The 18,692-nt window shown below is 39.8% G+C and overlaps 1 non-coding gene across 1 annotated transcript; it reads right to left on the bottom strand.

The window, feature by feature from the left end:
- Nucleotides 1-10,141: 10,141 nt before the first annotated feature.
- trnav-aac (transfer RNA valine (anticodon AAC)) lies at nucleotides 10,142-10,214 on the bottom strand. The gene has a single exon. It is a non-coding gene; the product is annotated as a tRNA-Val (tRNA).
- Nucleotides 10,215-18,692: the final 8,478 nt, after the last annotated feature.

Raw genomic sequence — 18,692 nt, 5'->3', positions numbered from 1 at the left:
TCCTGAATAGCAAGTATGCCTACTTTTAAGGGAAGGAAACTAAAATTGTATACAATTCTTCAAATGTGGTCACAACAAAACCTACATAATTGTAATAATATGTCTTTACTTTTGATCTCAAACTTTCTTGCAATAAAAGCCCATGTTAGAAGGGCGAAAATTAGCTATAATATATCTTTGGTGCATCATAGAGTCATACTGCACGGAAACAGGCCCTTCAGCAGCAACTTGCTCATGCCAAGTCGGATTAAAGAAAATCCCAAGACTTTTTATACATATAATAAAGATATGAGAGTAACCAGGGACAAGGTAGGATCACTGAAGGATAAAGGAGGGAATCTGTTCTTGGAGCCAGAGGACACAGGCAAGGTATTAAGCAAGTTTGTTTGCATCTATTTTCACAAAGGAGAAGGATGTGGAGAACAGCGTTATCAGTGTAGAAAATACTAATATGCAAGGGCAGATTGAGATCAAAAAGGAGGTGATGTTGGCAATCTTGAGCATTAAAGGGGATAATTCTCCAGGCCCCAATGGGATCTATTCCAAGTTGTGAAGAGAGGCATGTGAGGAGATGCAGGGGCCTTGATGAAGATCTGCAAATTCTCTGGCCAGGGGTAAGGTCCCAGAGGACTGGAGAAGAGCCAATGTTGTTCCCTTGTTTAAGAAGGGAAGTAGAGATAATCCAGGGAATTATATGACAGTGAATCTCATGTCAGTGGTAAACCATTAGAGAGGATCTTTTGCAAGAGGATTTATGCTACTTTGCTGTGTAAGGAAGATTGGTGTCAAGTCTTCAAAATCCCTTTTGAGTGTAACATTGTTTTTATGAAGAATTGCTGGCCATCACTTGTTCATTTGCATAAACAAACATGACGCCATGAAAATGATACACTTCTTTCAATTGCATGTGACAAACATAACAGCTGGATCTCCTGTCATACAAAAATAATTCTGATATATCTCTTTTAAAACATTCCTGCGCGAATGCATTATACTGACAACTGAGAGTTGTTTGCATCCACAGTCTGTGTGCCCCCTGTCAGTAAAACAAGGGACTGATATGGTACAATTTCATTTTATCTGAATTTGAACAGACTACAAAAATATTTTTTTCATGCATTGGGATTCAGAGATGAAAATAAATGGTTATAGTTTGGCATATTGTGTCAATATTATTTTGAAAGAGGTGTCATTGACTCTTTTAGTGGAATTTTAAAATGCTATACACTTGTGAAGAAGCAGTAACAAACATTTCAATTTTAAGTAATCATGAAAGCGAACACATTCCTTTGCGACTGTTTAATGTGGCATTAGATATGGCATATAAATGCGGAGTAACTGATGCATACACTTGTGTTATTCTTCCACACTAACTGTGGCTCCATTAGTTGTGTCTCCAGGAAGATCATATCAGTTCCAGAACTCACTTTGTCAACACTTCTGAGGGTGAACAGCTCCATACACAGCCACAAAATTGTCTCCTTCATTGTACTTGTCATCATCTATATACTAAAACCCTCGTTTGTTTCTTTGTTCCTGAACTACAGCCAAAACGGTACACGATAGCATGACAATTTTAGGCCCACCTTACTCACCGTCGCCACGGGGTCATATGGAGGAAGTTTCATTGAAATCAGTGTTATATTTTTTAAGTTATTCACATTTTAAAAGTTTTTAAACCACGCATGCGCAGTTAGGGCCCCGTTGCTCTGGTACTTACGTACGATGGCCGCCGCAAACGCACTTGCGCAGTTGGAGCCCGTTGATCTTGGGTACGAGCAGGGCTCAGCCGCCTGTCTCTTGGGGGTGGGAGAGCCAGGCCTGGTGCCGGGGGAAGCAGCCGAAGCTTGGGCCTGGGCCTGGACATGACCGGTTAACTGCGAGCCTGATGTGGGCCAAGGGGAAAGGCGGCAGCAGCAGCAGCAGCGGCAGTGAGGCTGGTGTAGGTGGAGGCCGAAGGCCTGGGCCTGGCGCTGGGCCTGCCCTCGGCTCCCCCGTCCCCCCTCCTCTCCCCGGCCAGCTCAGCACCTTCCCCACGCCGTCCAGAGTCCAGCGGCTCAGCAACAGTGGGAGAGCCGCCGTCATCTACCCACCGCACTGGGAAGGGGCAGGACTCTCTCTCCCCCCCACCCCCGGTCCACAGACAGCGGCCGTCTGGGCCAGGAGGCGGGTTGCTATTGCAACCGTGGGTTGCTCCCGGGGGGAGGGAGGGGGGATGGGAGGGAGGGAAGGGGGAGGGAGGGGGGGTGGAGGAGGGGATGGAGGGGAGGGAGGGGATGAAGGGGAGGGGAGGGAGGGGGTGGAGGGAGGGGGGGAGGGAGGGGGGAATGGGGGAGGAGAGGGTGCTGCACCAATGCAGGAGGCAACCCTATGGAGGGGGGAGGGGGGGGGAGGGAGTAGAGGGGGGGAGTGGGGAGGAGACGGTGCTGCTCCAATGCAGGAGTGGTTTGGGCCCAATGGCTCCACTTGGTCTAATTCATTATATTTTCCTGAATATTAGCTACATGCATTTTCTTGTCCGCTTTGTGATCTTTAATTCCATTTTGAATGGATGCTGTTCTTCTAAACGTTATGCTCACAGACCTCAAGAGTAATCCTATTCATTCCCATGTTTCTGGAATACGGAATGCTCCACATGGGTGAGCTTTCAGATGGGCAGTAGGGAAATAGGGACAGTATCCAAAAAGCCACTATAAGACTATAATGATTTGGAATATTAACTTTATGCATATAGTCATTAATTTACTTTTGGTAAACCTTAATTTTTGGATGCAGGCTCTGAACTTTGTCTTAAGATAAGGATGAGCTTTTATTTTTAACCAACTATTGGCCTATTGAGAACTGAGATGTCAAGAAATCTCAACACCCATAACTCCATGAATCTTTGAAATTCTCTCCACAAATGCCCGTGGATGCTCGGCCATTTCACGTGAATTTATCGGGTTAATGGGTTTTTAGTTTTGGTAGACTTTCACAAGGAAGTGTGAACAGGAGTGCAAAGGGAAATTTGGGTTATTGAATGATGGAATCAGTTCAAGGGCCACATTGGAGTACCTCTTGCCCCTATTTCTTAAGTTTTACAATGGTCAAGAAGAGACATAAGATTTATGACTAAAGAGATTTAAGCAAGTTGCAGGTACATTTAACCAAACAGATAGGAAGGAACTACAGATGCAGGTTTACACCGAAGATGGACACATAATGCTGGAGTAACTCAGTGGAACAGGCAGCATCTCTGGAGGGAAGGAATGGGTGAATGAGAAATGTTACCCATTCCTTCTCTCCAGAGATGCTGCCTGTCCCGCCCGCTAAGTTGCTCCAGCATTTTGCGTCTATCTTCCTTTTCACCAAACATGTGTATTTATTTTCAGAGGTGCAGAACATTAAAGTTGAAAGAAAAATATCTGCAGGTAAATAAATGTGGAAAAGTCACAGAAATGCACACTATGCCTGAATCTGCAAAGGAAAATAAGGATTATTTTTTCAGAAATTGAGATTGGGAAGTTGTACCATAAGAAATAATTTGTTGCAAGATATGTTCCAGATGATTTGGTGGGATAAGGCTGTGAAATAAATTCAAAAAAGGCAATAAAAAGGAATAGAGTCTTAGGTTCATATTTCATGGCTCTTGGCTGCCCTTCTTCTCCCCTTTTCCCAAACGCGGCATCCTTTGGAACCACACAACTTAGTCCGAAGGCTGTCAATATGTTTGTTTAATTTGAGTAGCCCCATAGAAGAACATATTCACGATTTTCAGAAATTAGCAATTTTTAATCTAGTCTTGGCATTGCTAATCCCACAACAGCAGTGTAATGATGTGTAATGATTATCAGCTGCCCATTCACCTTTATAATGTTGATTTTTAATTTTTACTCTTACAGCTCACAGTTTAGCATTTTGTGATAGAACTTATTAGTGAACAAAGATGAGATTTAACTTTGCTGCGAACTGATGTGGCAGAAAATTGGATAGCTTGGCGTTTTAATTTCCATTATTCAATTTATATTCGTCATGCTGGATCTTTCGCTGATGACACATTGACACACGGCCAGTTGTGAGCTGGGGGAAGGGATGCAAGAACTACAGCTCACAGATGGCTTTGTACAGAAGAAAATGGGAGATTTACTGCCTGGTTGAATCAATACGAGAACAGACTAATTCCAAGCATGATCTGCGTGCTTGATTTTTTTGGATATATAAAAAGTACAAGATTCTAACATTTATGTTTCCCATTTTCAATATCAGACCCATACAACATTTTTAATACATTTCATTAAACAATAATCAGAATAAGGAGGAACATCCTAAAATAATCCAACTTTATTCTCTGCTGAACTTATTTATCAGCCTGGCATTGCGTTGCAACTTGTGATTTAGCTTTCCGATGATTTTCAAAATTGATTTCCAGATTCCGATAACAATGGCTTAAAAGTTCTACTTCATGGTATTTCCTAATAAATAGTTTTAGGAGCGGTTCGTCTATTATCTTAAAGCTGGATTCGTTGATTTGTTGTTCTTCCAAGAATGCTATCAATTTTTACAGGACTAATTTTGATCATTTTAAAACCTTTGGACATTTATATCCTGAAATAAAAATAAGAACAAAACCATTTGCATTTTTTACAAAAGCATATACAGTGTTTTAATGCATAATTGTAACACACCACCAAAATTATGTTAGTATTAAAGAAGACTATTTTGGATTTCTAAACTGAATGCTTCCAGTTTTAATTTTGGCAGAAAATTGAGCTTTTAAGTTATTTTTCAACAATGTTTCAAAGGGAAGAAAGCTATCTCCATTTAAGACAAAGAAGCCTTGTTTTATTTATAATGTGGAAGTGCATTGATGCCCATATTTTTCTACACTGGTGAAAATCGGCTTTCCAGTACAAAAAATATTTTATAAATTATGATACATGGTAACCTATTTTTTATTAGTTCCAAGTTTAGTCTAAGCAGGAAATGGTTCTGCTGTGAGTAGGACTGAAACTTTTGGGTAGACATTGACATTGTGATATAGTGTAAAATGGGCATCAATGAAAATAAAAATCAATGCGAAACATTTTGACAACATTCACTCTTGTTACACTTTCATGCATTCTAACTGCAACTATAGCAGTGTTTTCAGAAGGTATTGTTGTGTAAACAATGTAAATTAATCTATATTATTGCAAGATGGCAAACATTCTTGTGAATGAAAAAACAGGAATGTTGTGGAGAAATGTTGAAATGCGTGGGATAAATGAGCTGACAAGCCTTTGATCATATCATATGATATCATACATATACAGCCGGAAACAGGCCTTTTCGGCCCTCCAAGTCCGTGCCGCCCAGCAATCCCCGTACATTAACACTATCCTACACCCACTAGGGACAATTTTTACATTTACCCAGCCAATTAACCTACATACCTGTACATCCCATTTCCTAACAGCTTCTTCTACCTCTCAGAATCTCTCTTTCCATTGAATCATACTTTATCTTTAGGCAGTTATCTAATATTTCCACCACCTCCTGTGCAATGGCACCATCAAGCATATATTCTTTTTGTACAGGAATCTGAAGGGACTGTTCCAACTGCCCTATCTTTGTATCATTTTCTATCACATAGGCTCGCGCAGGAGATACAAAACTTTCTCTTTCAGCTATTTTCTTCGCACTGTCAATGTCCCAAATGTCCCTTCCAGGTGAAAAGGCAATTTACTTGCATTCTTTCAACATAGTACACTCTTTTCATCACTAATAATACACTTATATCCACCATAATGAAGTGCTCCAAGAGGATGCGTATAGTGTAAATCAACTCCTGCCTCAGAAACGACTGGATCCGCTTCAGTTTTCAAAAGAGATGCAGCATATCATTGAATTTTCCCATACATTGTTATAGATGCACTGTGGAAAGTACACTGACTAGTTGCATCTTGGCTAGTAAGGCAATTGCAGAGGCTACAGAGAATGGTGAACACAGCTCACTCCATCAAGGGCACAGCTCTACCAACCATCAAATGTATCTACTTGAGCACTGCCTCAAGAAGGCAGCATCTATCATCAAGGATTCCCACCATCATGGCCATGCCCTCTTCTTGCTGCCACTGTCGAGCAGAAGGTACAGAAGCCTGAAGTCCCACTCTACCACGTGTAGGAACAACTACTTTCCCACAACTATCAGGTTTTTGAACTGACCTGCACACTCTCATCAATTGGGGTAGAAGGACTGGTACTGTGGATTGGGGTGGATGGGTCTTCATCCATATCTCTGTTACGGCAATAATATAATTTTCCCATGTGTTAATCAGTGCCCTCAGTTCATCAGTCTTACCTGTCAGACTTCTGGTGTTAATATAGATGTAATCCGACCTTACTTCAGGTTTATGTAAGCTCTGCCTACTTAATGATCAAAAACTGTATCTGAGATTTGAAAAAAGATTTGAAAACATTATGTGAACAATGACAAAAATGTATTGAGAACCTTTTTTGCTGCAGCAATTATTACTGGTTATCCCACATTGAAACAAAGAAAGGAGGAGAGAAAGTTTTGAAGTACAAAAGTCATATATGGTGCACAATTCAAGGAAATATTACATGAAGTTCTTAACATTAAAGCACTGCCATATCAACATGTGTTGGTAAATGATTCTCAACAGCAGGGAAACTATGACCTGTAATGTAATAAGTTCTTTTGTTCAAGCAGTAAATCATGAAGAATGTCCTATTTAATTCCCCTGACTGTTGCATTTGTTATATTTTCAACCAATGGATGCACACTAACAATGAATTTAATTGCTTGTCATTTTAGCAATTGTAACTTTTCACTTCTTGCATGGGGATTTTAACAACACATGGCAGATATTAAACTTGCTTATCCTGTCTGATACAAATTCCTTTTAAGGAAGGCTACGAATGGTGATGGAGAGAAGAAGTGGGACTGCCTCCAGTTTTAAGTCCATTGCCTCCTTTGGCTGTTTTCCTTTCTCTGATTGTCATTATATAGATGACTAGCAGCTTTTTCTTCAGAACTGAGTTATGCAAGAATTCCACTTTTACATTTTGGCATTAGGAATGAAAAAAGTAACATACCAATTCCCGCAAATCCTCTTCAAAATACACCTTATTTCGAGGTTGATGATGTGCTTTGTTTAAGGTGATTTTCATTTGCAGTTTAAGTTCTAACAACATTGTAAATCAAGTTTAGTCAAGCTTGCAGAGGAAATTATGGGGTGATCTTAACCTTTCCCAGGTGCATCTTTTCCCCGTGAATGTCGGCAAGTCATTTAAAATCATCCTGGTCACTTATTTGCCCTGGAGGCAACCTGCTTGCTGTTTTATTTTGATCTCCAGAGCAAGCACCAAGGATACTTCCACAAAGTCACAAAGTTGAAACAAAAAGAGCAAATACTGGAAATGCCCAACAAGTCAAATGTTGGAATGAAATAGAGAGAGTTTAAGATCAAAGACTTTTATTCAGAACTGAACAAAGAGTCTGCAACCTGAAATGTAAATTCTGTTTTTCTTTCCCCAGATTCTGCCTGGAGTGACCTGAAGCAGAATAAGGGAGCACTTCATTTTCATATGTGCCTAACCCAGATTTAATCAGAAAGGTCTGCAAAAGTCTGTAGCAATTACTTGCATCTCTTCCATTCATCCTCCTTCACCTTTTTAAGAATGTCTGTAATTTGTGGACGTTTGTAAATGTGTAAATAAGATTTCTGGCTAATATCCACAAAGGTCTTTATATGCAGGTTTTGCAAATGCTAATTCATATTATAATGAGGAAAACAAATGACCAATGCTGATGCTATACTAAATTCCAATTGCCTCTTCAGAGAAGACATGGTTAAGGGAGATTTGGGCATGTCTCCGACATCAGGATTATTTGGCTACAGTTGGGTGACTTGGGAGGAAGATGACGGTGCCGAAGCCAGGCGAATCTTTAGTCCCAGGAGTGAATCTGCCATCATTCATTACAATTGCTCTACTCTTTCAAATCGCAATTTAGTGCAATAGCAGCTTGCACTAAACATTATAACCTTTATCCTGTATCTGTACAGCATGGACGGCTTGATTGTAATCATGTATAGTCTTTTCGCTGACTGGATCGCACATAAAAGCTTTTCACTGTACCTCAGTACATGTGACAATAATAAACCAAATTAAACTATTCAATTTCTTTAATCTTAATGTAATTTAGTAAATTTCATAAGTAGTTTTTCACATGCAAGGCCACATTTCAGAATGAGGAGAATAATCAAGAATGTTAGACATAAGGAACTGCAGATGGTGGTTTACAAAATAAAAGACACAAAGTGCTGGAGTAACTCAGCAGGTCAGGCAGCATCTCTGGGTAACATGGATAGGTGACAATTCGGGTTGGGACCCTTCTTCAGATTACTTGTGGGGGGGGGGGGTTATAGAGAGAAAGCTGGAGGACAGGACAAAACTTGGTAAGTGACAGGTGGATAGCGATAAGTGCGGGTTTAGATAGGCAGAAGTTTTGACAAAAGCCAGAGACAGAAAGGCAAAACATGTCAAATAAGTTTAGAATAGATGCAAATTGTGAAGCCTGAGGAAGGAATGTAAGTATTTAGGTGGAAGGCGGAGGGTAGGGGGAGGGAAGAAATGGTAGCAAGTCCAGGTGGATCACAGGGAAGGTAGGTGGGATGGGTTATTTGTAAGTTAGTTACCTACAATTGGAGAATTCAATTGCCATAACTTTAGATTGTAAGCTACCCAAGCTGACTCTGAGGTGCTGTTCCTTCAATTTGCATGTGGCCTCACTGGCAATGGATGAGGCCCAGGAAACCAGGACAGAGAGGTCAGTATGGGAATGGGAAGAGAAGTTATATATGGAATGGGAGGGAGAGATATCAATATTAACACGTTTATGTCACATATTTAAACAGACAATGTTGCCACCTGCTGGTGAAAGAATAGATACCAGATTTTAGGTATTTATTTTTTCAAATTACTAGACCAAACATTTACAGAAACAATCCATAATCCACAAATAGCATTAATAGTGATTTCTAATAAAAATATTGTATCATTGAATCCAATTGTAAAAATAAAAGAAGTAATTCAGACATACAACAATAGGAATTACTTTTCAAAGACATTAAATACTTAATGTTCTTATTGGTTTCTGAAGTCTTATGGTCAGTTTGCATTTTTTCTGGGCCTGCCTGATCAGGTTCAACTACGGGAAATCAGACAATGGGCAGGGAAATATTTCTTCTGAACCCTTAAATTAGACGTCTCAAACTTTAAAAATCATTATGCAGAAGGAGTCCATTTGACCCATCATGTCTATGCTTGCCAGAAAAGATCTGATGAGCCTTATATAACATAAAATGAGATTAAATAACGAATGTATTTGTAAAATACGTCCATTGCTCTGCGTGCTTTGGCTCTTCAATAATATTATGACCATTAAAAGCTTTGGTTTTGATTTTAAAAAGTCAATCTTAGAGTAAAAATATCTGCACGCTTCATTAGCTCGTCTGACAGCAGGCAGTCTAATGTTCACATTCTATTTCTGCCATTTAAAAGCCTGATTCCGCATCAATTAACGTGTGCCATCTCTTTCAACCAGCTGTAGGATTTCCCAGCCTCTACTGAACAGTCAGTTTGAGCTGCAACCTAAAATGTGTTTTATCTCATTTACTAGCTGACGCAGATGTTTTCTAACTGAAAGAGCTCACATTCAAGTTTCTGAAAAACATAATTTCTGACCTATGAAAATCATTGATCACATCATGCAACTTTTTCAGCAATTTAATATTTCTAAATGGTTGCTTTCCCATTTCATATGACTGCTAATGATTGTCTCGTACCTCTTGTTCGAGAGTGCAGCCTCTGCAGGTGTTTTGAACATTTTATTTTGTTTCAGTGAGACCAACGTTACTTTATTTAATAATCATTAGTGTGTATTCGATGATCAAATAATCCCAAATTTACCAATCACTGTATCCATCCAAAGGGGTAGAAATATTAAATTCTTATTATAATTTTCCTATCTAACATACTATTAAAATTGACTACTGAATTCTTTGAAATATTGGGCAGATTAGAATACCCATGCAATAATATATTTAGTTTTAAATGATTAAATTTATGATAATATTTATATTGGACATCAAAAAACTGTTTCCGCCCGGTTTCGAACCGGGGACCTTTCGCGTGTTAGGCGAACGTGATAACCACTACACTACGGAAACTACTGATGCATGTACATGGAGCCACACGCCCCCAATTACAAAGAGGCGACTCATCGATCTTCCAGGTGGGTGATAACTGGATTGTGGGCGTCGCCCGCTCCCGCACTGAGCCTCCAGACACATCCGCGAATATGATTGCTCCCGCGCCTCCACGTAAAGTCTTCCCCTCTCATCCCCGTTCCCCATATGCATTGTTATTAAAGATAGACAGCTCGCAGCGAGGGACTGGGGCACATATCATTTTGTGTTGACATTGTTAGTGCCGCAGACTCTGGTGGGGCAGGCACGACCTTTGTAGTGAGTGTTGAGGGACTGCGGCACTGTCGGCGGGGTCGGCATTTAGGAGGGAGGTTCAAATGATATGATACAAGACCCTGAATGATATGAGACCCTGAAGAAGGATCTCGACCCGAAACGTCGCCCATCCCTTCTCCCCTGAGATGCTGTCTGACCTGCTGAGTTACTCCAGCATTTTGTGAATAAATACCTTTGATAGAATTTACAATGTCAATGATATAATACAAGCCCAACTCGTCCATGCCGACCAAGATGTCTCATCGAAGCTAGTCCCATTGGCCCGCATTTGGCTCATATCTGTTTAAACCTTTCCTGTTCATTTACTTGGCCAAGTGTCTTTTAAATGCTGTCATAGTACCTGCCTCAGCTACCTCCAACTGTAGCTTGTTCCCATATACCTACCACTCTTTGAGTGAAAAAGTTGCCCCTATGGTTGCTATTAAATTGATTCCCTCTCATTTTAATGCCGTCACCTGGTTCTTGATTCCCCTATCCTGGAGGAAAGACTCTGCATTTACCCTATTGATTTTCTACACTTCTATAAGATTATTCCTTAGCCGTATGCGCTCTTAGGATTAAATTCCCACTTTGCGCAACCTCTCCCTATAACTCGGACCCCTGTTTCCTGGCAACATCATAAATCTATGCACGTTTTTCACCTTAGTGACATTGATAGAACAGGTCAGCTGAATGTGAATTTCATGTTCTTTTCAGGATGTCCGAAACCACTTTCTTCTTAATTGATTACACTTGAAGCGCACTACGGTAGGAAACATGGCAACCAATTTGCCCTACCAGATAATATGCTCTTCAAGTGTTGTATATTAGGTAAATGTTGGTCAGGAAAATGAGATTAACTTAATTGTTCTTGTTTAAAACAGTGCCTTGGCATCCTTTAATTCTATTCAAGATAGTAGACCATATTTTCTGCCATAGAGCTAGACAGCACCAAACAGGCCCTTTGGCCCACCTATTTGTTTGAATTTGGCCCATATTCCTCCAAGTTCTTCCTATCAATATATCTGTCCATATGTATTTTAAAAATCATAACTGTATCTGCTTCTATAACATCCTCTGGCAGCTCTGGCACATGCCAGATTGAAAAAGTCGCTCCTGAACTCAATCTTAAGTATCTCTTCTGGTGGATTTCTTCTGCACTCTAACAGGTGGTGCAGTGGCAGAGTTGACTTACAGCACGAGGGGACTGGGTTTGATTCTGACTATGGGTTTTGCTGCAAGGAATTTGTACGTTCTCCCTGTATCGGGTGCTCCGGGTTCCTCCCACATTCCAAAGACGTGCAGGTTTACAGGTTAATTGACTCTGGTGTGTAGGATAGAACTCCTGAATGGGTGATCATCAGTTGGCGAAGAGTCGGTGGGCTGAAGGCCCTGTTTCCACGCTGTATATGTAAACTAAGGAACAGGCTGCTCCTGTACTCTTGATATCTCACATTTGAAAGCCTCCCATTTGCCAACCATCTCCTCACCTGCAAAGAGACTACCCCAGCTAGCCATTGCAAGTTGACTTGATGCCTCCAAAATCAGCCTTGTCCCAGTTTAGAACGTTAACTGCAGGACTTAAAGTGTTCCACGCCAAGACTTAAGTCAGTTGCCCAACCTCATTCCACAAGAGGAGGTCGATTTGCTCTAGTCAGACTATATGTTGATTAAGGAAGCTTTCTTGCCCCACCAAGAACTTGGTCCCTCTGCAGTTCAGGTGCAATTCGTCTCTCTTGTGCAGATCACCTCGGCCCCTGAATAGATCCCAATGATCCAAAAAGTTGAACATTTGCCCCCTGCACCAAATTCTCAGCCTTCATCTGGCCTATCCATGTACTCCTGCCCTCACTAGAAACTGGGAATAATCCGGAGAGCTTTTTTAGCTCTTTCCTAACTCCCTATATTCACCATGCAGGACCTCATCCTTTTTCCTAACCATGTAATTGGTACCAATGTGCACACGACCTCTGGTCACTTATCCTAACCTGTGAGAAAGTTCTACAGCCATTCTGAAACATCCTGGACCCTGGTACTAGGGAGACAACACACCATACTGGAGTCCCGTTTGTGGTCACAAAATCTCCTGCCTGTCCCCTAACTATAGAGTCTCCTATCACCATAGCACTGTCTGACTTCACCCAACCCCACTGGTGCCATAGACCTGTCTGCTGCTCCTTCACGTGCACCAATCTCCCCCCCCCCCCCCCCCTCCAACAGTATCCAAAAGGAATAGCAACAGGAGATTCCTGCATTCTCTGCCTATACCTTTTACCCTTCCTGGTAGTCAACCATCTACTTTCTGCCTGCACTCTAGATGTGATCACCTATTATGATGCTCTCAGGCTCCAGGACTATCCAGAGGATGTCCAGCTGCAGCTTCAGTTCCTTCACGTGGTCAGTCAGGATCTCTCAGCTGGACACGCTTCCCACAGGTGTAGTTCTCAGACACTGAGGTTTTCCTGACTTCCCACATCTTGCAGGAGCAACGCATTGTCCTAACTGCCATCCCAATTGTACAAAGACTAAAGAAAAAGGTTACAGAAGTAAAGACATTATATTATCTTGACATCACCCTCCGCATCTTCGCCACAGCCTCTTCAAAGCCTCAACATCCCCACCCCCCAGTACAGCCAGCCCCAAATGGCTGTTCTCAACAGACCGATCTGTTATATTTTCGCTTCTTCTGCACTCTTTTAAACCTTCCTGCTGTTGCACCTCCACCTCCTGGCTGGAAACTTACTAGCTCAGCTGTTCTCATGGCTACTCTTTAAAAACTTCACTGCGCTGCTCTGTCTCAAGGCTGGGAACATATTGATTTAACATCTCAATTGATGTAATATTGAAGACTCACTCATTACTGCAGTGTCAGCCTGACTGGGAAGGAAGAATTTGCCTGATGCACCAGAGACGATTTAAAATGGAGACAAACTTTGATGTATATCACGCTTAAAATGGAGCAGACTGTCAGGTACTGCTGAGTCCCCCAGCTGCTACTTGCAGCACCAGATGGAGACTCAGTTTTTCTGTATGTTTTACATAACTTCTGCATGCTGACAACACATTTCCACATTCAACATTTTTATCAAAACTCTTATTTGTCAATTAGAGCTGTTAACCACAAACTATATTAGTTTATCACCTACAAGTTTCTCATTTGCCAAGTGAGGGCCTTATGCTGCTCATTTTTTAAAAACACGTCAGGTGAAGAAATAATTATTAACAGGAGGTAGTAATCAGGAAGTCGCAAAATCCTCTGATTATGCCTATTAATCAGCCTGCTGCAAAAAGTGTCTGGTGTGTCATTGAACTATAATTGAAGACTGTAACTACAATAAGCTCTATCAGGGACAAACTGGTAGAATCATTGAAAAGATTTTCCACCAAATATTAAACAGGAATTGAATAAATATTCGTTATTGTTTTTTTGGTTGGAATAGGAGGAAATAATTCTGAAAGCAATGGAGTGTCCATTCAGGTTGACAGGATAATAGCGGATGACAACACCATTGGTTGCCTTGGTAATGGCTAGAAACCTTGGGCAATATAAAAATCAATAGATGGATGATGTTTATGAACATTTGTTCTGTGACACCAAATAACTGATCTGCTGGAAGAGTTGTTTAAGTGAAAATAAAGAGCTTCATTATTTTCTATTTTCAGTCAAATTTATGCTTTTTTAGTGACATTCCACTGCATGCTATACTTCACCAGAGGCTACCTCTAACACTTCTCTATTCAACGGTACATTTAAAGGATGAATTTCAACAGACAAAAAAAATGCAAGTTTAAAAAAACCATTTTATTATAAAAATCAACAGCATCTTTATTACAAATGTAGTGATGTTGCCTTTACAAACATTTATACAAGGAAATAGAAGCATAGTTTCAACATGCAAGAACCAGTGAACCAGAGTTGAAAGTGAAAATAGACCAAATGTTGGCCACAAATTTGAACATCAGAGAAAAATATTATTTAACACAAAGAATGGTGACTAAGAAAGTAAAGTCAACCCCATTGCAGCTGCCAGTAAAAAGTTAAAAGGCTGTAATAGTCAGTCTATTTGCATTGAACTTTTCAAAACTTGTAACTGCAGAATTTCCATGCCGTCGAGCACTTTTAAAAGATCAAATCTGTTAGTGATCCTACTTATTTCCTGTTTGAGTATTTTATAGTATTTATTTATGGCAGTAGATTAAAGCAATTTTTCTGAAAACTTCATTTTTTTTCCGACTCCCACTGTGAAACATGCACTCCTAATGTCAACATTCATGCCAACTATGTATCAATATTTTGTGAAATTAAGCACAACAGTATCACTTGAGATGGGAGAGTGTGTGGGTGAAGGGAGAGGGTCTGCAGTTTAGTACAACAATCAGATCCCAGCAAATATGATTTTATTATATGTTGTAGAATCCTAGGTTTGGGCACCTTTCATGGAACAGTGAATTTAAATCTTATCAAAAAAATTAAAAATATTGGATGTCCTTGGGAAATGTTTAAACATACTAAGGAAAAATAAATGACATTTATATCAAAATGTATTTGTTGATGTTAAATTGTACCAATACCTCCCAAAAGATGGACACAATATTTTAAGTCCTTACTGTGACGTAGAGCCAAAATTCTAAAGTGCCTACCATAATGTTTGGGACAAAGACCCATCATTTATTTATTTGCCTCTGTACTCCACAATGTGAGATTTGTAGCAGAAAAAAGTTGTTGTTTGTTTTTTTCATTGCTTTACCTTATTGTACTCACACGTTGAGGGAATGACATGAATACAAAATGGTTGATTAAACTAGACATAGATATTTATTTGAATTATTTTCAATTTATTTAAAATGAAAATACAACTGAATTTAACAGACATTAATTTTTTAAAAAGCAGATTTTCTAGACAGGGCACATAGCAATGGTTTCACATAGCTGACCTTCGGCCCCTCTCATTTATCTACTGTACTGCAATAACACCTTGAGTTACTGCTCAACTTTCTATGGGGTTTGGGGAACAGACTTGAACAGATGCTTGGGGATCCAAGGATCTTTTGGGGCAAAGAATGAAGAATGGTGGATTGCAACCCACTTTGTGTCCAACAACTAGTAACTGAATGAAGGGAGCACTGCCAAGACAAGAAGCTGGTTCTTTCTATATGTCAAGTACAAGACCGAGATTGATGTGGTTAAATATAATGAAATAAAAAGTAAGTTAACAATGCTCACAAATCTCCAAGTGTTGGCAAGAATGTTTGAACTTGATTTTATGGAGGTGGAATGGTATTTAAATTTTGTACAATTTATGTTGAATAAAGATAGAATTTTAAATGATCAAATAGGAATGCTGATGGTAAGATTCCATACTATTTACAACTATGCAACACTCTAATAGATATTTAGTGGGTACACAAAGTTATGGTACAGGACACACAGACATTACGATCTTAACAAAATGCATAGTAATAAATAGCATAAATAAAGTAGATTAAAGGTGCTTCAATATGGGTACAGGTGAAAAATCTACAGATTTATTTCTCTGATTCAAGTTTGGAAATGAAATGGGTCCAAAAAAAAAGGTTAATGATTAGAACTCAGTGGTAGCACATGAAGCATCTGAATGGGTTTATTCCAGGTAGTACAAATGCAACAGGGAAAACAGAGAGTAGAATTGATTGTGAAGAAGTATTTTTAATCAGCATCCATGTTCAGGTTAATAATAACTAAAAACAAATACACCATTTAAGAGATCTACAATTAAATTATGATAAATATTTATCTAAAAGGACTGAACTTGGATCTGAGGAACATCATTTTAAGGATGTTGATGAGATGTTGAAGGCTTCTCATTGGAATTAAGGAGGTTAATGACAAACAATGCAGCTAATGAGCAATGCGTTTTTTGTGGAGATTGTGGTGAGGCTGAAGATAAAAATTCAAAATTAAAACCTTTATGATCAGAACAGTCTTTGCTACAAGCAATTTTTCTTCGATTTGAGCCAGTGGATCCCACCAGTTTTATTAGGTTCTGGTTCAATTTCAGATTTATTATTGTGCATTATTCATATATTTTTTATGGCTTAATTTCCTTCATATTCTTTGATGTACAGATCATCTCAATATTTGTCTACTTTTCATCCCTGATTAGAATTGTGTTAGTTTAATATTAGAACAGAAGCCAACTAGTATTCTGTGAAGGAAAGAACTGCAGATGCTGGTTTAAATCGAAGGTAGACACAAAATGCTGGAGTAACTCAGCTGGTCAGGCAGCATCTCTGGAGAGAAGGAATGGGTGATGTTTCGGGTCGAGACCCTTCTTCGGACTGATGTCAGGGAGGGGGTGGGACAAAGATAGAATGTAGTTGGAGACAGTAAGACTAATGGGAGAACTGGGAAGGGGGAGGGAATGGAGAGAGAAAGCAAGGGCTGTCTTAAGTTAGAGAAGGCAATGTTCATACCGCTGGGGTGTAAACTACCCAAGCGAAATATGAGGTGCTATTCCTCCAATTTGCACTGGGTCTCTCTCTGACAATGGAGGAGGCCCAGGACAGAAAGGTCAGATTGGGAATGGGAGGGGGAGGGGTAATTGAAGTGCTGAGCCACCGGGAGATCAGGTAGGTTAAGATGGACTGAGCAGAGATGTTCAGCGAAACGATCGCCGAGCCTGCGCTTGGTCTCACCGATGTAGAGTTGACACCTGGAACACCTGAATTAGCGGATACAGTAGATGAGGTTGGAGGAGGTGCAAGTGGACCTCTGCCTCACCTGGAAAGACTGTTTGGGTTCTTGGATGGAGTCGAAGGGGAAGATAAAGGGACAGGTGTTGCATCTCCTGCGGTTGCAGGGGAAAGTACCTGCGGAGGGGGTTGGTTTGGGTGGAAAGGGACAAATTGACTAGGGAATTTCGGAGGGAACGGTCTCTGCAGAAAGCAGAAAGAGGTGGGAGATGGGAAGATGTGGCCAGTAGTGGGATCCCGTTGGAGGAGGTGAAAATGTTGGAGGATTATATGATGTATTCTGTGACTTTGTAAATCACTACTTGTTTTAACAACCTGACTGAGAATTTTGTTATTAACAGTTGCAAAGGTGGGAACAAAATGATTTTATTCAGAAAAAAATCCATAGGAACAATAGAAATAGTTTTTTTAGCAGAGTGATTGGTATATATCTACCACAAAAGCGGGATTAAATTGCTTCAAGAGAATTAAACAGTTGAACAGAAATGGGAAATATTACACATAATAGGGAGATTACACAATAAGCAAATTTAATTAGATGCATCTTTGAAAAAGACACCTTCATCCTAAACTTAATGGCCCTTTTCTGTTCAAATATTTGACATATTGTATAAAACTAAAAAAGATTTTTGCACAAATACACACAAAATACAGTAATTAATCACATTAACGGCAGTAATTTGGCAGAACCTTGAAAAATTGAGTAGCTGATCATATTAAACTTTCCCAGATTAGCAGGGCTGGTACTTATAGCAGAAACAGCATGCATCATGCAATATGGGAAAATACAGGAACCATTCCCCTCACCTCTCCTCTCAGTAAATCCTTCTCCTCTCCCAAAGTTTTTACACCGATGTTTTCACATAATTTTACTGAGGTCAGTGACAACAAATTGTACATTTAAAATCTCACGTAAACACATGCGTTTGCAATAAACTGACAGGAAAACTTGTCCATTTCTAATTCAAATGGGGCATAAGGTTAAAATAAAAATGGAGGAGCTAAGCGTGTTTACTAGAAATTCATTCCCAGTTAGTGATGCATAAATGGCTAAACAAAAATAAATGAACTATTATGGGATGAATTTCAGAAGCAGCCAAAAATGCACTGAGAAGACCCAAGCATTTAATGCTACCAATCCCATGAATTTCTCGCCAATCACCATTTATTGGTTAGGAATTAAGTTTTACCATTTTTTTCCAATAGGGCATTGTTTATTGTGTTCATTTTATTTCTGTTTGTGGGTATTTTTGGTTACTAAAAATAAATCAAATCTCAGTTCTATGAAGCACAATTAAAATCAGTAATAACAGCAACATGCACATTCAAGTCCGATTAACTTACAAGAATGTTCCACCTTCTCCCAGGTCACCATTGTCAAATCATTAACCAGCTCAAAGTACAAATGGGTGTGATTGGTATTTTGAAGGCATTCTTGAAGAAAAGTGAATG

This window comes from Rhinoraja longicauda, chromosome 18 (assembly GCF_053455715.1).
Source record: "Rhinoraja longicauda isolate Sanriku21f chromosome 18, sRhiLon1.1, whole genome shotgun sequence".
Lineage (NCBI taxonomy): Eukaryota > Metazoa > Chordata > Chondrichthyes > Rajiformes > Arhynchobatidae > Rhinoraja > Rhinoraja longicauda.
The sequence above is the reverse complement of the archived record's forward strand: the minus strand, read 5'-3'. Positions and strand labels throughout refer to the sequence as shown.